This window comes from Pogona vitticeps, chromosome W (assembly GCF_051106095.1).
Source record: "Pogona vitticeps strain Pit_001003342236 chromosome W, PviZW2.1, whole genome shotgun sequence".
Taxonomy (NCBI): domain Eukaryota; kingdom Metazoa; phylum Chordata; class Lepidosauria; order Squamata; family Agamidae; genus Pogona; species Pogona vitticeps.
The window spans coordinates 3,316,069-3,334,603 of record NC_135798.1 but is presented as its reverse complement, the minus strand read 5'-3'; the positions used below and the strand labels follow the sequence as shown (position 1 = coordinate 3,334,603).

General features: G+C 47.9%; 1 protein-coding gene across 3 annotated transcripts in view; it reads right to left on the bottom strand.

The window, feature by feature from the left end:
- Nucleotides 1–18,535, bottom strand: part of LOC144585018 (uncharacterized) — a 25,762-nt gene extending 7,227 nt beyond the window's left edge. Inside the window, exons 1-2 of one of the 3 annotated variants that reach the window (XR_013539520.1) lie at nucleotides 18,483–18,528; nucleotides 15,965–16,472 (exon numbers count right to left, since the gene is read on the bottom strand). The gene's annotated coding sequence lies outside the window, so the exon portion shown is untranslated. Of the gene's footprint in view, nucleotides 1–15,964; nucleotides 16,473–18,482 lie in introns of those variants that run through there. The other 2 variants (XR_013539519.1, XM_078382463.1) reach the window with 2 other exon arrangements.

The following is an 18,535-nucleotide window of genomic DNA, read 5'->3' as shown; positions in this document are numbered from 1 at the left end:
AAGTGTGGGAGGGGAGCGGGCGGGTATTTTTCTCCTTTTGGTGCTGGTGGGGAAATATCCTTCTAGGGACCCCCACCCACCCCACTGTTCTCTTGCCTCCCCCCCAAAAAAGGCCCCAAATCGCCCCACCTCCCTCCAGATCCTGAAGCGGGAAAGAAACAAAGATGGTGGTGTTGAGGAGGGTTTTAGATTCATTTGGCACTCAGGAATTTTTGGGGACAAGCCGGGACGGGCTTCACTTGAATGAACTTGGAACTGAACTGCTGTCGCGTAACTTTTAAAAGGTGGCAGAGCAGCTTTTAAACTGAATCCTGGGGGAAAGCTGACAGGAGCCGAGAGGCGTTCATTTCGGGACTCCTCATCCCTGTGGAATGAGGGTGGAGAAGATAGAGAAACACAAAGTGATGACAGTGTAGGAATTAGGACTGGGAGCGTGATGGGATGGGATTGCTGATAGACTGGAAGGAAAATGGTGCCTGATGCCCTTTTTCTTTCCCTTTCCTATTGTTTTTCCCATCTTGTTTAATGTTTCTATTATGTAAAAATCATTTTATATATATGTATTGTACTATTTTATGTTATTAGCCACCTAGAGTGGTCCTAATCCGACCAGATAGGCGGCATATAAATAAAATAAATAAATAAAAGCAAACAAGCCGACCTTCTATTAGCCTTTGCCCTGCTTCATTTTGAACTCCAAGACCAAACTTACCTGTTGTTCCATTCATCTCTTGACGCCCCTCCTTGTCCGCCCTCTAGAATTTATTGTCTGGGATTGCGGTATCCCTCTGCTTCTCTGAATCTCACCAGATTTCTGTTATGGCCACTCTATCAATCTTATATCTACCCTCCAAATAAAAGTTAAGTAAATAAAAAAGCTAAATAAAGAAAATGTTCCAGTTCTCTCATCTTTGCTGAGATGCTTCGGGCATTTGCCTAAAAGCACCTGCTTACACCTTTCAACATCACAGTAGTCCAAGTTATGCATCAACCACCCATGCTGAAGAGGCTGAAATTGACCAATTCTATGAAGACTTACACCTTCTAGAACTGACACCAAAGAAAGATGTTCTTCTCATTATAGGGGACTGGAATGCTAAAGTAGGGAGTCAAGAGATAAAAGGAACAACAAGAAAGTTTGGCCTTGGAGTTCAAAACGAAACAGGGCAAAGACTAATAGCGTTTTGTCAAGAGAACAAGCAGGTCATCACAAACACTTTTTTCCAACAACACAAGAGGCACATGGAAATCACCAGATGGGAAATACTGAAATCAGATTATGTTCTCAGCAGCCAAAGATGGAGAAGCTCTATACAGTCAGCAAAAACAAGACCTGGAACTGATTGTGGCTCTGATCATCAGCTTCTTATAGCAAAAGCTTAAACGGGAGATTGTAGGGAAAACCACTGGGTTAGTCAGTTGTAATCTAAACCAAATCTCTTATGAATACACAGTGGAAGCGAAGAATAGATTTAAGGAACTAGATTTGGTACACAGAGTGCCTGAAGAACTATGGGTAGAGACTTGTAACACTGTACAGTACGCAGCAACAGAAACCATCCCAAAGAAAAGGAAATACAGGCAAGCAAAGTGGCTGTCCAACGAGGTCTTACAAATAGCAGAGAAGAGAAGGGAAACAAAATGCAAGGGAGATAGGGAAAGTTACAGAAAATTGAATGCTGATTTCAAAAGAATAGAAAGGAGAGACAAGATCTGTTCAAGAAAATTGGAGATATTAAAGGAATATTCTGTGCAAAGATAGACATGATAAAGGACAAAAATTGTAGGGACCTAACAGAAGCAGAGGAATGAGAGACCAAATTGCTAACATGCGCTGGATTATGGAGAAAGCTAGAGAATTCCAGAAAAAACATCTACTTCTGCTTCATTGACTATGCAAAGGCCTCTGATTGTGTGGACCACAGCAAACTATGGCAAGTTCTTAAAGAAGTAGGAGTGACTGATAACCTTATCTACCTCCTGAGAAACCTATACATGAGACAGGAAACAACAGTTAAAACTGGATATGGAAAAACTGATTGGTTCAAAATTGGGAAAACAGTACAACAGGGCTGTATATTGTCCCTCTGCTTATTTAACATATATGCAGAATACATCATGCGAAAGGTCGGACTGGAGGAATGTCAAGCTGGAATTAAGATTGCTGGAAGAAATATCAACAACCTCCGATATGCAGATGATACCACTCTGATGGCAGAAAGTGAGGAGGAATTAAGCTTCCTTGTAATGAGGGTGAAAGAGGATAGCACAAAAATGGTCTGAAGCTCAACATAAAAAAACTAAGAACATTTTTATTTATTTATTTTATTTATTTTATTTTATTTATATCCCGCCTATCTAGTCAACTCAGGACCACTCTAGGCGGCTAACAATCGGCAAATAAGAAAAATAAACATATATAAAACAGCATAAATAATAAGAACCTTATAAAGATAGAAAACCAGTGGAGAGGGAAAGAAGAGGAACATCAGGAATTGTCTGGTGGGAAGGCCTGCCGGAACATCCATGTCTTTAATTGATTCTTAAAGATACCCAGCGAGGGAGCTCCGCGAATCCAAGGAGGTACAGTGGTGCCCCGCACAGCGAGGTTAATCCGTTCCGGATTAACCTTCGCTGTGGGAAACATCGCACTACGGAACACAAAAAGGCATTGGAATGCATTAAACAGTGTTTAATTCGTTCCAATGCCATAGAATACTCACCGTAGTGCGATGCTTCCCAGGGGCCGGCAGCCATTTTCGTGCCCTCCCCTCGCACAACGAGGGCGCCAAAATGGCTGCCATCAGCTGTCCGGCGGGTCCAAAATGGCCGCCGGAACAGCCAAAAGGGGCCGGGGCGCAGCGTTTTCGCGCCCTTGGTGAGCAAGGGGAGCGCACGAAAACGCTGCCGGAAGCCCCGAAATGGTTGCACGCAGCCATTTTGGGGCTTCCGCAGCGTTTTCGCGCGCTCCCCTTGCTTACCAAGGGGGCGAAAACGCTGCACCCCGGCCCCTTTCAGGCGGCCATTTTGGACCCGCCGGACAGCTGATTGGCGGGTCGCAAAGCGAAGGTCGGTAAGCAAGCAGCTTACCGACCTTCGCTCTGTGAATTACCGCCTATACGGGCATTGTTTTGCGATCGCATTTGCAATCGCAAAAACGGCCTCGTAGAGCGAATTCATCGCTCTACGAGGCACCCGTTGTGCGAGGCACCACTGTAGATTGTTCCAGAGGCGAAGAGCCACCGCCAAGAAGGCCCGATTACTTGTCTTCTCCTTTCAGGCCTCGCTCGGCGTTAGGCTCCGCAGCCTCACCTCCTGGTTTGCACGAGTGACACGGGTAGATCTTGGTGGGAGTAGGCGTTCCACCAGATATCGAGGCCCTAAACGGCTTAGGGCTTTATATGTAAGCATCAACACTTTGAAATCGATGAGGAATCGGATGGGCAGCCAATGCAATGCAGCCAGAGTGGGAGAAATATGTTGGAATTTTTTCACTCATGGCCACTGGTCTGATCAGCTCCTGGCAAATAGAAGGCGAAGATATGGACGCAGTGACAGTTGGCGGTGAAGGCTTCTGGGAGTTGGAGTCCAAAACTCCTGAGTAACCCAAGGTTAAGAACCAGTGAACTAGCAGATGGCCGATTTAGGAATGCTGCCCAGAGGCTAAACACAGATAGAATCATAGAATCAGGGAAAAGTGAAATTGGAAGGGGCCTACAAGGCCATCAAATCCACCCCCCTGCTCAATGCTGGAATACAGTCAAAGCAGATCTGCCAGGTGATATAAGATAAGGAAGTTGGGACAGTGTGGCATGTTCTAAAAGAAGGTCATTAAGGGGAGGTGGGCACACCCCAAGTATCTATAGGGGACCCATGTGTTTGTTTTGCACATGTGTGTACCAATTAGATGTAGGATCTAAATATTAAGTAGATTTTAGCCAATGTGTTTGTAGAAATCTAAGACTCTGTTATTGTATAAAGTCCCTGTACACTGTATTTTGGGGGTATTCTCTGCTTAAGAGAAGTTCCAAATGACTTTGCATTGGAAACAAGAGAGGAAATGTCAATGTGCAATTTTCCCCATAGAGAGAGGGGAAGAGCGGTGTGCCCCAGGGATCGGTCCTGCCATCGGTGTTTTTCAACCGGTTCATCAGTGACCTGGAGACAGGGATAAGCAGTGAGGTGGCCAAGTTTGCAGATGACATGAAACTTTTTCCGGGTGGTGAAGACCCGAAGGGATTGTGAAGAGCTGCAGAAGGATCTCTCCAAACTGGGAGACTGGGTGGAAAAATGGCAAATACGGTTCAGTATGAAAAAATGTAAAGTACTGCACAGTGGGACATAAAATTGAATCTTTTTTTCAGGAGCGAATGGGTTCTGAGCTGTCCGTGATGGATCAGGAAGAAGAGCTTGGTGTGCTGGCGGACAGCTCGATGAAAGGGTCCACCCAGTGTGCGGCGGCACTGAAGAAGGCCAATTCCATGCTGGGGATAATTAAAAAGGGGACTGAAAACAAAGCAGCCAACATTATACAAAAGGCTGGTAAGGCCACAGCTGGAGAACTGCGGACAGTTCTGGTCGACGTACCTCAAAAAAGACAGAGTGGAACTGGAAAAGGTGCATTAGGGAGCGACTCGAATGATGACTGGGGACGGAGGCCCTCCCTGATGAGGAAAGGCTACAGCGTTTGAGGCTCTTGAGTCTAGAGAAAAGGTGCCAGAGGATGGTTACATGATGGAGACATATAAAAGTCTGCAGGGGATGGATCAAGTGCCTAGACGGGGGCTCTTTTCCCTCTCACACAATACCAGAACCCTCAGGGGACGTCCACTCCAATGGAGTGTTGGTAGAGTGAGAACAGAGGAAAGAAAATATTTCTTTACCCAGCGTTTTATTAGTCTGTGGAACTCCATGCCACAGAATGTGCTGGTGACATCTAGCCTAGATGCCTTGAAAACGGGGGACTGGAGAGATTTCTGGAAGAAAAGTCAATCGGAGGTGACAAGCCATGATGGGGATGTATAATCTCTAGGCTTCGAAGGGAGGAAGCTCAAAAGGCCAGATGCAGGGAAGGGGTATCGGGAGACAGGTCTCTCGTTGTCTCGTGTGGTCCCACAGGCACCTGCTAGAGCCAATGTGAGATATAGGAGGCTGGACTAGATGGGCCTTTGGCCTGATCCATAAGGGCTCTTAATTACGTTGTATTTTATCTCCAGAGACAACAACCTGAGAACAGGAAAAGCTGCCAGCTTCCCCTCCACACTAAAGAAGAGATGATACGGGTAAGGGCTCTGATGGCACCACGAAGCCTACAGAGGGAGAGACAGCGGGGAGCTGAACGATGCTCTTTCTCAGGCTTTGACATCCCTCACCATCGAAGGCAAGGAAGGGGGAAGAAGCTGGTGTGTGATGCCTTTTCTGAAGAAAGGCGTATTTTTAACACATCTGGGCGCCACAGCCCTAAAAGGAAAAAAAAAACTTGCCCCATTCTTTGTGGGGTGGGCCAATGGGCCACTTATTCACTTTCCTTCTTTGCTTCATTTTCCAGAGGGTTAGCAGGGTTTTTTCATTTTTTTTGTTTGGGTACAAATTCCCAACAGCCTCTTTCAAGACGATCAGAGGGACTTTCTTCCTGGAAAGTCGATTTGGGATTGCCACCTAAAGGTGGGGTCCTTCCCCTAGTCATGCCTAAAAGAATGAAGGGAGTGGGTTTTTTTTTTTCATTTCGTTTATTTCAACGGGTCTGATCAAAGCCCTGCTAACCCAATAAAGCAGCAGCAGCAACAGGAGGAGAAGGAGAAAGCAGAATACTTCAAAGTGAAGGAGTATTTTTAACTCTGCAGCTATTTCTGGGTACTTACATCTCAGAGGACCTCTCATGGACTATAAATGCCAACATGCTAATAAAGAAGGCACAGAAGAGGCTGTATTTCCTGAGAATGCTCGGGAAGTTAAATTTATCACAGCATTTACTTCTGTCCTACTACCGTAGCACCATTGAGAGTGTCCTAACTTATGGCATTCTGGCATGGTTTGGGAGTAGCTCTGTAGCGGACAAAAAAGCTCTACAGAGAACCATTAAAATTTCCCAGAATATCATCGGGCTCCAGCTACCAACCCTGGATGACATCTTCACATCCCGCTGTCTGAGGAAGTCACACAGCATCCTGAGAGACTCTTCCCATCCTGCTTATAACTTTTTTGAACTGTTACCGTCTGGCAGAAGATATAGAACAATTAAGACTCGGACCACACGTTTTCTAAATAGTTTTTATCCTAGAGCTATAATTGCAATTAATAATGATCTTAAAGACCACCAGTAGTGAATAATTAGTTGGACTGTGTTACTTGGCCTGAGGTGTGGATGTTTGTATTTTTAGTGGGGGACTTCTAGTGGGTGGGGAGTGTTTGGGGAATGTTATGTGTGTGCATGTGTCTGGTCTCTGGGTGTCTGTGAATTTCGTTGTATGGTATACTGTGTATATACTTACAATGACAATAAATTATATTATTATTATTATTATTATTATTATTATTATTATTATTATTATTATTATTATTATTATTATTATTATTATTATTATTATTATTATTATTATTATTATTATTTCTTACATCATTTTTAATTCCTTAATTTGGAATCACTCCCTTGCTCTTTCTAAATGGAGGAGACCCTCCACCCAGCCTGTGGGAGTCTGTCAACACAACTCCGAGGTCGATGCATGGATTAAAGAGCCCTGCACTTGGTGAGATTAATAATCAGATCTTTCATTTGCTTTCCCCTTTTAAAAGTTCCTCAAAGCAGAAGCGGCTTCTTCAGATCAATCTTCAAGATCCGAAAAAGGGGAAAGAAGAGACTCACAAGAGCCCCATGAGAGAAAGGGGAGGGAGCTTAAGTCAGCAAAGAAAGTGGAGGGAGCTTAAGTCAGCAAAGAGGGGGAGAGGATGTGGGGGAAGGAAAGATTGCTCAGCCAGGAAACCTTTCTACTGGGCCAATCGGGAGAGTAGAGGATGGAGCCAGAAGTTAAGAGTGGAGGCAAATGGAGAAAAGAGAGAACGCAGAACGCAGAACGGAAGATCCATCGCCCACGCAGAATTGTGGAATCGCCTTCCCAGAGGAGACGACCGGAGGGGGAGAGCGGTGGACTGAGGAGATGCTGCCCCTCTTGCATCGGCTGGTGTCAGTCTCAAGGGAAGCCCCACAGAAAGAGGATTACGGTAGTCTATTCTTGAAACTATCTGAGTGTGGACCCATCTGGGGAATGATAATTACATCCAGGCAGGGGCCCAGCTGCAACACCCGTTTAAGAGGGAAGTAGGCGGATCAGACCATGGGCGCCACCTGGTTCTCCACTGACAGTGATGGCTCCGGAAGGACGCCCAGCGTGCCTTGGGAACCACCCAAATCACAGACATCAGGGGCACCCAGTTGGAGGACCCCCGTCTTCTTTGGGTTCAGCCTTAGTCTACTGTCCCTTTTATCCTCCCAGTGAAAGAAAAGATGGGAATAGAAATGTTGTTCCCTGTTAATCAATTATCATCAGAGTCCGAAGTACAGTGGTGCGCCGCTTCACGATTACATCGTTAAATGATGAATCCGCTTCACAACAATGTTTTTGCGATTGCTTTTGCAATTGCAAAATGTTTAAATAGTAAAAATTCACTTTACAACGATCGGTTCCCTGCTTCGGAACCAATTCTTCACTAAACGACAATTGTAAAACAGCTGATTGGCGGCTCTCAAAATGGTCGCCCGCTGTGCAAACCCCGCTGTTTTTAGGAGGGATTCCTCACTTAACAGGCACCGGAAAATGGCCGCCTATGGAGGATCTTCGCTGGACGAGCAGGTATTTTGCCCATTGGAATGCATTGAACCGGTTTTCAATGCATTTCAATTGGATTTTTTATTTCACTTGATGATGATATCGCTTAACAGCGATTTTGCTGGAACAGATTATTGTCGTCAAGCAAGGCACCACTGCACAGGTGGAGGGTGTGATGAGATGGGATTTTGAGTTAAAATCTTTTAAGCCATATGGGTTTTGTAATTAAGAAATGAGCCAGAGAGGTTCCATCTTGTTTCTTTGTATACAGTAACTTTGCTATGCTGACAAGTTGTTTTCTAGGCGAGCAGAGAGAATGTTATTCTGAGAGCCTGAGAAAGGACTCGGTGTGATTAGATAGATGGGAATTGTTGTGACTCTTTGATAAACTACAGTAACCCAAATAACATCTGCTGTGTATGGGAAAGAAGTCATGTGGTGCAACAGGACTGTTTGCCTAGTAACGAACTCTGATTGGATGACATCGTGGGAAGGTGCGATGAGCCCTTGCCAGTTACTCTTGAAAAAGGAACTTTTTGCCTATGGACATTGTCTTTCAAGACCGATCCTTCAGTCATTCGTGACACATGGGACTAACCTTTACTATACTGGATTACCTATGGACTTATGGGTTTTTCCCTAAGGACTATGCATGGACTATTTTCTATGGACTGTTCTATGGAATATTCTTTATGGACTTCTTTTCTTGGAATACTCCATATGGACTATGCTCTTGTAATTTTGTAAGGACTATGGTACATTTACTGGATTTGACTTTTCTAAGGATAATGGGACTTTTACTGATTTTTTCTTTTTAGTACAGGATTCTTGTTCTACAGGATCACTGAGGACTATAGCCTTTTTATAACCTACTTGGATTATTTTGTTTTTACTAATGATTTCCTGGACTGGAACTGTTTTTATTCTTTTTAATGGCTTTTTGTTTTTGTAAGGTTTTTGAACACTCTTCTATTTTTCATGTTTTCTTTGCCTCACTACATCTTTATAACTAAACAGCACAATGCTAGTTTATTTGTTTTGGTTTAATTTGGCTTTGATACTTAGTAACATGCTTATTCTTTAATAAAATAAAGATTATAAAACTCAATTGGTTTCCTGAAGAGTACACTTGTCATAGGGTCATCTGAGAGTGCTGCCTCGGCCTAACTTACTTAGAGTCCTGTCAGTGGTGCAAGTTAAGTCTAAGGACTACAAAGCCCACTTGACCTTTTCAAAATAATATCTGAGAGTACTAGCGTGTTCTTATGTGGGCAGACCTGTGAGAAGGAGTGTTGTATCATGGCTAGCTGAATTTGGACTCATTCAGCCCATTTTAGCATGTGCAAACTCCTGATTGCTCTCTGTCCAGGCTTACACATGTTTTTGGACTCGTGTTTGCTCGCAAAATCCCCTAGTCTGGCTTGTCTGAGAGGGAAGTGAACAGATCAGACCACTGGCACCATCTGGTTCAACACTGACTGCGTTGGGTCCATAAAGAATGTCCAGTGAGTGTTGGGAACCCTGCAAATCACAGACATCAGGTGCACCCAGATAGAAGACCCCTGCGTCTTGCTTGGATTCAGCCTCCGTCTACCGTCCCTTTTATCCTCCCATTGAAGGAGAAGGTGGGGACAGAACTGAGGTTCCCTGCTGATCTATTATCATAAGAGTTTTAAGTAAAAGTTGATGGTGCAAATCAAAATCCCCCACTCTGGCTGGTCTGTTCAGGGGGAAGAAGGAGGGAGCCTTGAAGGGAACCCCCCCATGCCCCAAATCAGGATGACCAAGGTTTGCCTCTTGCCAAGAGGACCTGACCTTGGTGAGCATGGGGTTGGGGTGAGCAGGATCGAGATCTTTTTTAAAAAAAAATACACCTAAATAAGATACAAAGAAAACCGTACACCCAAATACCACTGCTGGGCACATGCTCAAAGAAGAACTGTGGTGTCATGGATGGAGTACCAGACTGGAAACCAGGAGACCTGGATTCAAATCCCTGCCAGGCCAGGGAAAGTGAGAGGAGGGGGGGCAAGGCTACTTAAGCCACTTCTTGAAATCTCACTGACCTTGCAAACGTTGGAGGGATCTGAGATTTGGTTCTTTGTTTTTGGTCCCCCCCAAAAAAGCAAATGGAATTCAGCTCAGTCTTGCCCCTTCTTAGGAGAAAAGAAAAACATAAAAGATCATCATGGAGGCTTTATGGATAAAGCAAATCAAAAACATTTCCTTCCGGGATGTGTCTGGGAGGGAGGGAGGGAGGGAGGGAAGGAAGGAAGGAAGGAAGGAAGGAAGGAAGGAAGGAAGGAAGGAAGGAAGGAAGGAAGGAAGGAAGGAAGGAAGGAAGGAAGGAAGGAAGGAAGGAAGGAAGGAAGGAAGGAAGGAGCATCTCATGCCAGGATCCAAGATAAAACCTCCACCAACCCAGGGAGGAGGGGGGGGCAACATCAGGGAACCAGAGAGCAACAGGAACCATGCTTCCCACTGACACCTGCGATGAAAGCATCATCATGCAAGAGGGTATTTCTCCCACAATTTATTTAAAATATTTTTACCCCACCTTTCTCCTTAAAAAAAGGTCACAAGGCAGCTTATATAAAACTTTAAAACACAAGATTTAAAAGTTAAAAACAGCAAGTCTATAAACCTTAAGGAGAATCAAACCAAAGCCACACTAAAAACGGTAAACAAAATCAACATCTAGAAAAGACCAGAGCCCGTGTGATGTGGTGGATTTCTGTTCTCACGGGACCCTTCGTCGTTTCTTATCATTTCAGGGATCCTAACGCAGAGCGTGTCTCCAAAGGCGCCCCTCGGCCTCCGCACCCCCTCTGTGGGCCAAGGGCCCCGTGTGTCTTGGGGTTGTTGACCCAAGGCGGGCAGAGTTCAGGTCTCAGGACTTTTCTCGCTGTCTCTCTTCCAACCCCCCAACCTTGCTTAACTTCCCTTTGAGCTCACGGCCAACCTCGCAGGACTGGGAAAGGCTTGGCGTGGGCTGCCCCTGCTGGAAAGCAAAGCGTTTTGTGATCACTTGGTCTGGAAAGGACCCTTCAGAGCCACTCACTCCACAAAAGACCCGCCCAGAGAGGGAGACGCCCCAGAAGGAGAGGCTGGGTTGCCTTTTCTGGTCCTTCTTTCCTCTTGCCCTCCACGTGGAAGGACTGGAGCCTCTTCTGGCCTCTTTCCAAAGTCCCTTTTTTGTTCTACACCACAGAGAGCCCCGAACGGGAGGCAGGATGGCAAATCCCCTGGAAGGCAGAGCGAGGGGGCAGGTCTTTTGCAGAGGTGATGGCCCTGAATGGTGCCTTCGGGACCCAAAGACCAGAACCATTTTGGCAGTGGGGGGGAGAACGATTTCCAAGAAAAGACTGTTCCTGGGGAGATGGATGTCCTTTTCAGCCTCCACTCCAGAAAGATTCCGTGGAGGAAAGTTCACCCCCTTCTCTCTCTCTCTCCTGATTCTCTCCTGCCTGCCTTTAGGGAAAAGGGGGTCTGTGTTCACACATGCAAGGCAACAGGGAAGCCGCCCCCCCCCTTGCAGTTTATCCTCAGCTCAGGATCTGGTCTTGAGAGGGATACGGTCAGCCCTCCTCTCTGCCGGATCATCCAGGAAAATACAAACACAAACACACACAACACACGCAGAGAAACAAACACACTGTGTGTGTGTGTGTGTGTGCAAAAGCGTAAGAGGTCCAGCAGACGTTCCCCCCTCGCAGGGAAGGGGCAGGGAGGACCCCCTCTCTCGCTAGCCCCACTTCTCCCACCCCCCATGTTGCCGGGGATGGGGCCTCCTCCCTCCTGCCCCCCCAGTGCTGCTTCCCCTTTTCCTGTCCAGCCCTTTAAGAAAGGCCTTCAAGCCCTTTAAGGGAGGGAGGGGGCACCCCACATCCTTAGCGGGAGGCATGCTTGGGGGGGGCAAGATGAAGCCCTCCTGCTAGGGCCTTGCAGGGGCAGGGGGGTCTCCCTACCCGTGGGGGGGGGTCTCGGATCTGGACCCCAGAGATCCTCTCTTTCTCCCCCCCCCTTTGAATCACCTTCCCCCTCGAGGAGACCCAGAAAGGAAAAAATGACCTTGCAACCCCAGGAGGGAACCTCGGCCATGCCCGGAGAAGCCGCCCCCCCTCCCCCGAGAGTGGCCACTTCTCACTCCCCCCCCCGTGCAGATCCCACCCCCCACCCGACCAGCCCCTCCATCTCCCCACCTCCGTCCGGGTCCCGATCCGGGAGGCGCCCCCCTGAGAAAGAGCCCCACTTCTTCTCTCCAGGGGACCAAGGGGGGGAGAGGAGGAGGAGGAGGAGGAGGAAGGCAGGCGCTGCAGGTCCCGCTTCCGGCTCCCATTCGAAGGGGCCTCCTGGGGGGGAGCTCTTCTCCCTCAACTTCATAGCTCTAGGTTCCCTCCCTCCTTCCCCCCCCCGCATGAACGGTGTGTGGGGGGAGGGCAGAAAGGACCGGCGGGGGGGAGCGGTTGGAGGGCAGGAAGGCTCCAAAGGGGGGGGAAGGGGCTCCCCAAGGTCTCCGTCCCCCCCAAAGTCTGTCCACAAAGAGGCAGAAAAAAGGAGAGAGAAAAGGAGACCTGAGGGACGGGCAGAGCCAAGGAGAGGAAGGGGGGGTTCCATCAGCTTCTTCCATCATCTCCCTCCACAACAGCCAGACTCTTCACTGGGTTTCTTCTTCCAAGCTGCAGGACTTTGCACTTCACTGTAGCCAGGCAGGATCTGGCCCAAAAAGAGGGGGGTGGAAATATTATTAAATGTAGCGGTGAGGGTTTATGGATTAGGGTTTTTCTTAGGAAAATAGTTAACGTTTGAGGATTTGTTACTATTGGGTGTTGCTTTGCTGGGGTATGTTGTCAGAGTATGGGTCCAAATGGAGATGTGAAGCTAAAATGGAATGGTTTAAAGTCTTGATAAATAAAGAAAAATGTTAATGGATGAAGAGGAAGAGAAGTTAAACCCTACCAAGGATGAAAGAAGGTATAATATTACAATATGGATGTGAAGGTGTAGAAAGAGAGAGTGTGCCGTCCGCAGAGAAGAAAGAGGAAAAAGATGATGGAAAGAAAGAACAGCTGAATAGCAGCGAAAGTAATAAAGAAGAGAGGAAAGGGTTAACAAATAAAGAAGGGGAGGTAAAGGTGGAAGTATGTTTGGCTGAAGGGGAGTGGGAGGAGTCAGGAGTGACAGTTGGAAGTGGAGAGAAGGAGAAGGGGGGAGTAGTGTGGTTTAGTGCGGTGGTGGAGGAATATGAGAGAAAGAAGAGAGATGAAAAAAGACAAGCATTTGAGAAAGTTCGCATCCAAGGTTTAATAAGGGATTTCCCAAACCTGCGAGTGGGCGGACTCTTGCCAGATCCCTCACCTCACCAATATCCACCAGTGCGTACACCAACCCAAGAGTGGAAAGTAACTGTGGCTCCGTGGAAAGAAGAAGAGCAGCGAGAGCGCGGTGGGAAGAGAGGGGAGTTCGAGGAGGGTCTGGATGAGAGGGGGTGGATTCGGCACAAATGCTGTGGGACAATCTGTGCCAAGAGGGGTCCCCCACCCCCTCATTGGGGTTACAAGAAACCCTTTGGGGACCATCGCCGTTAACCCCTTGGGACTATGTTCAATGTTTGGAGCACGTTGATGAGGCTTTGTTACCAAATTGTAAACCGTTGGAACCGTTAAAGGAAGTGCTGGAGAGTGGAGGTGGCAATAAAAGTTCTGTTGTTAAAGTTATAAGGACTCAACCTTTATTATTTCCTGCTGACATGGAGGGGCCGCCTGAAGGGAAAGGCGAACCTTTTGACAATGGAATAAACTGATAAATAGAACTGACATGCAAGATGTTAGGAGAGAATGAAAGGAGATGTAAAGAAGTTTACTTTTTATTCATCAGCATATAAAAGTTATTTTAGGATAGATTATATATATTTGCATCTCATGATTGTGATTTAGTTTGCAAAACAGATGTAGGGTTAATAAATGTAGCAAATCACACATTGGTAAATATGAATTTTAAGGGTACATGTGATTATAAAGAAGCTGGGAGGTGGAGGTTACGTACAGGAATTTTATGTCAAAATGTTCGTATAGATCAGGTCACTGAGAAATACAGTAAATCAAAGTCTTCAACATACATAGGAAAACCGGAGAAACAAATTGCATGTAGGTCAGTCAAGCCCCTAAAGCTGATTCACTGGGAAAGTTTGAGGCTGTCGTAGCCACGGGCAGGCGCCTGGGATTGTAGGGGATGAAGTTTGTATAAAAGAAGCTCAGGTAGGAGCATTCGTTGCTGCGCCTTTGCTTAAGGGCAGTCAGGCTGACAGTGGGATTGTGAGTAAACAGTCATTATATATGTTCCGTACATGCTGTTATGCTGAAGTTAAGCTATTTAAGTTAAATGTTTAAATACAAAGTGTTTTTCTAATTACATTTGCCTGTCATAGGTTTTTGCATCCGGAGAGAAAGACAAAGCACGGAGTTTCTGTCAGCTCTCTTCTCATTCCCTCCAGAGGGGCAACATCTACGCTTCCACCAAGGCCACTGTTTGTGTCCACGTATCAAAAGCTTTCTTGACATTTTACAACATAAACATATATTAGAGAAAACGGAGAAAGAATTGACGGAAATATGGAGGATAAGAGAGGATAGTAATTTGATATACTATGAAATGTGTAACAAAGGGTTAGTACCTAAAATTATTTTTTTCTTTAAAATGAAACCAATAAAGAAAGATTTGAAAAACAGGCAAAACATAATTAACAGATTTTGGTGATGAATAAGCAAGGATTAATAAAAAGTACTGGTATTAATATCAGAAACTAGGAGGAATAGGTTTACCAAGGAGAAGGGAACTAGCACCTCTTGGGGATTTGGAGACTCTCCCTCTCTTAATGCAGCCTAAATAGCATTGGCCTTTTCTCCAGCCACATCACACTGTTGGCTCATCTTCGGCTTCTGCCAAGGGACCCAAAGCGGCTCACAACATTAACACTCACACAGTAAAAAACACAATATGTTAGATATTAAAAGATAAATTAAACAATGTATGATTTAAAACACAATTAAAAGATTAAAACAGGAAAAAATTAAAATTATCTGCCAAAATGGGGTTCAGGGATTCTATTATAACTTTTAAAAGCCTGCCTGAAGAGATGGGTGCTTAGCTCTTTCCAAAAGGATAAATGGGAAGGGACCATCCTGATCGCCCGAGGGAGAGCGTGCCACGGCCTGAGGGCTGCCACCGAGAAGGCCCTCCTTTCCCCGTGTCCTTATAAGCTGGGCTTGCACTTGCAGTGGGAGCAAGAGGAGGGTCTCCTCTGCTGATCTGAATCACCAAGAAAGTGTCTATAGAAAGAGATGGTCCTTCAGGGAGCCTGGACCCAAGCTGTAGAGGGCTTTCTAGGTAACAACCAGCGCTTTGAATTGGGCCCGGAAACGGAGCAGTAACCCGGGGCGTTCTATGCTCTTCATAGCTGCCCCCAGTCAGTAGTCCCATTGCAGAGTTTTGCACCAGCTGAAGTTTCCGCTGCCCCAACACAGAGTGCGTTGCAGTCATCCAAACAGGGTGGAACTATGGCATGAGTCACTGTAGCCAAAACCGACATCTCACGGAACGGGCGCAGCTGGCGCACCAGCTTCATCTGTGCAAATGCACTCCTTGCCACTGCCGAGACCTGGGCATCCGAGCTTAGGGATGAATCCAGGGGGACACCCAGTGTACCACCGCGATGATGATGAGGGGGCTGGAACCCAACCCTTCGGAGGAAAAACGGAAAGACCTGGGCATATTTAGCCTTGAGAAAAGAAGGCGGAGGGGAGATAGGATTGCACTCTTCAGAGACTTGAAAGATTGTCATACAGGAGAGGGGCAGGATCTGTTCTTGATCATCCCAGAGTGGAGGACATGCAACGATGAACTCAAGTTAAAGGAAACCAGATTTAGGTTGAATATCAGGAAAAACTTCTTAAGTGTTCAATGAAATGAAGAACTTTTTGAGAAGCAGCCAAGCCAATTCCTGGAGGGTGGGCTGTCGGCGCACAGGGTCCCACCTCTCAGCTGAGCCACATGCACAGAGGCAGCCGCTCAATTTTTTTAAAATTTATTTTAAATTCATTTCCTTTGGAGAAAGACTCACTGCGCATGCGTGAGTCCCCCTCTTAGCGGAAGGGCAGGCACATGCACACAGGCAGCCCAGCCTCCGGAAGCAGCTGCTAGCCTTCCTCACAATGGCAGCCATGGTGGGAGCAGCAAACATTAAGGAGGCCAGAGGGGTTGTGGGAACAGAGGGGAGGGGGGGGAGCCTGTTGGGGCAGGAGGGAGGCAATGAACCAGAAAGGTCAAGAAGATCCTAAAAATTGTGTGATGCCAATCCGTTTGGGTTCTCCGGTTCAGAAGCAACTCAAACCAATGAACCAGCTCTTTTGCACACATTTCCTGGTGGTTGTTTTTTGGTTTGTGCCCATATCTCACTAGTTCCCCTCCATCTGTCACCTCGCCCTGAGTCCTCTCTCTAATTCTGAAGATGACCTTTTAAGGATGGCTAGAAAGATGAGGCTGGAAAAAAACCCCACCTGAGGCCACCATCTGTTAACTTGGTTTTTGATCCTCTCCCTGAGCAAAGGGTTGAATCCGACGGCCGAATCGGCCCCTTTTCATTCTGCTGTTCTAGAAAACAGAGACATCCGTCAGAGGAATCCGGAATCTCCTTCAAAATCTCTGCTCGGGAGGCCAGAAGACCCTTCCTTGAGGTGACCTTCTTTCCCCAAAGCCTCCAGGAGACGGTCTTTGCCCACAGCTCTCCAGCCTGGATCCAAAGGGTCCCTCTTTCCACTGAGGATATTTGCAGCCACCTCCTCAGGGAACACCAGCAGCTCAAAACCACAAAGAGAATTCCTCTAAATAGATTCTCCCCCCCCCCAAAAAAAACCCCTGCAAGGATCATCTCCCGGCATCCACCCGCACTCCCAGGTAGAAGGAACTGCTCTTGTCCTTTAATTGATGGGAGCCACCTTGGGTCCTCTTGTAAGGCAGAAGGCAAGGTAAAAATGATATTAAATGAATATATTGAGCAGAACTCACCCAAAATATGATATATCTACGCTTTCCGCCCTTATTGCCTTCTGCCCATAGTATGGTCGTGCTTTTGACTCAGAGAAATGAAGGTTTCACCTGCCTTAATGTTGTAGGGAAGGATCCCCCCCCCCCCCCCACGGAACGGCTTCTTCCGTTCACCCTCCTGGATCCCAAAAGAAGGAAGGGGGAATTCAAGGAAGCGCCCCCGACAAGGTGTGTCTCATCCTCAGCAGTTAACGAGAGCAGCTACGGGATTCTTGGGGGTGGTGGCCCCCTCCCGAAGAGGCTTCTGGGGCTGCCGGCGATGGGGCTCAAATGCTCGGACCTCCTTATCCGAGCAGCACAAGGAAGGGCATTCTGCTGACAAGAGAGTAGCTGGCTAGAGAGCTCTGGGGCTCAGGATCAGTTGGGAGTTCGATTCCTCCCCCCCCCATTGGATCGCCTCCCACGAGAAGAGCCAGTCGGGGATGTCCTTGGGCCAGCTCCACCGTCTCAGGAGAAGGAAGATGATGATTAATAGGATGGAGGTGCCTCTGATGGCAATTAGAAAGAGCTCACCTGCCTGGCAAAGGTTGGAGGGATCTGGCGTGTGATCCCTTCTCTTTCGATCCTGGGAGGAATCTCTCCTCCCCCTCCCTGGGAGAAGAGAAGAAGCCAAAGGATCCCTCTGGAGAGATCCCGGGGGGGGGGGGGGAAGGAAGAGCAAAAAGGCTTTCCCTTTGGAGGGCTGCCTTTCTCCTTCTTCCATCCAGTGGGGCAGAGAAAGCAGGGAGGGAGGGAGGGAGGGGCCTTTTGCAAATGGGGGGGAGCCCAGGAGAAGCCCCCCCCCCTTGCAGCCGGGAGAGCCGGCCAGGGGATCCTCTCCTTGAAGGGGGGGCAGGTATATGGGGGGGAGGGGAGCCCCCAGCTTCACCCCGAAAGGCCCCAGTTCTGGGACCCCCCCTCGTGTCCTCCCTTTGCAGCCCCCCTCCGTCTCTCCTCCCCCCATATCTCGCTTCCGACCTGGAGGGGTGAAGTTTGGGGAGGGGTTTCCTGGAGGAAGGAGAAATTGGGGGAGAGAGAAAGAGCTTCGGGGGAAATGCTCCCCCCTTCCCCCCCATCTGCCATCCCCCCAAAAAAAGGCTGCCTGCAGGATCTGGGGAAAGAAGGGGGTCGAGAAAAGGGCCCGGTGTCTCACTGGGGGGGGTGGGAGGGCGCGATTGAGGCCCCTCCCAGACTTCCCATTCGGCCCCCCTCCCAATTTAGCCCCCCCCCCAATGCGAGGAGGAAGAGGAAGAGGAGGAGGAAGGCAGGGAGAAAAACAAAGAGACCCCCCTCCCCCCTCCCTCAAACCGGGCAAGGCCTTCCGGCATTGTAGGTTGTGGGGGGGGGGGTCTCTGCGGTTGGCGGGGGGGGAGAGAAGAAGCGTGCTTTTCTCCATCTCTGCAATTCGTGAGCCCCCCCAAAAGCGGTCCTGCACCCCCCTCACCGAATATGGCTCCCCTCCTTGCCGGTCCTCTGGAGGGAAACTCGCGAGGAATCCCCTCCCCCGTTGCAAAGCGGCCTCTTCTTCCCGGGGGGGGGGATCCTAGAGGGAGGGGGGCAGAGAGCGGGGCTTCCCACCTCCGGTTCCCCTTCGACGCCGCTCCTGCTTCTTCTTCTTCTACCCCGTTTTT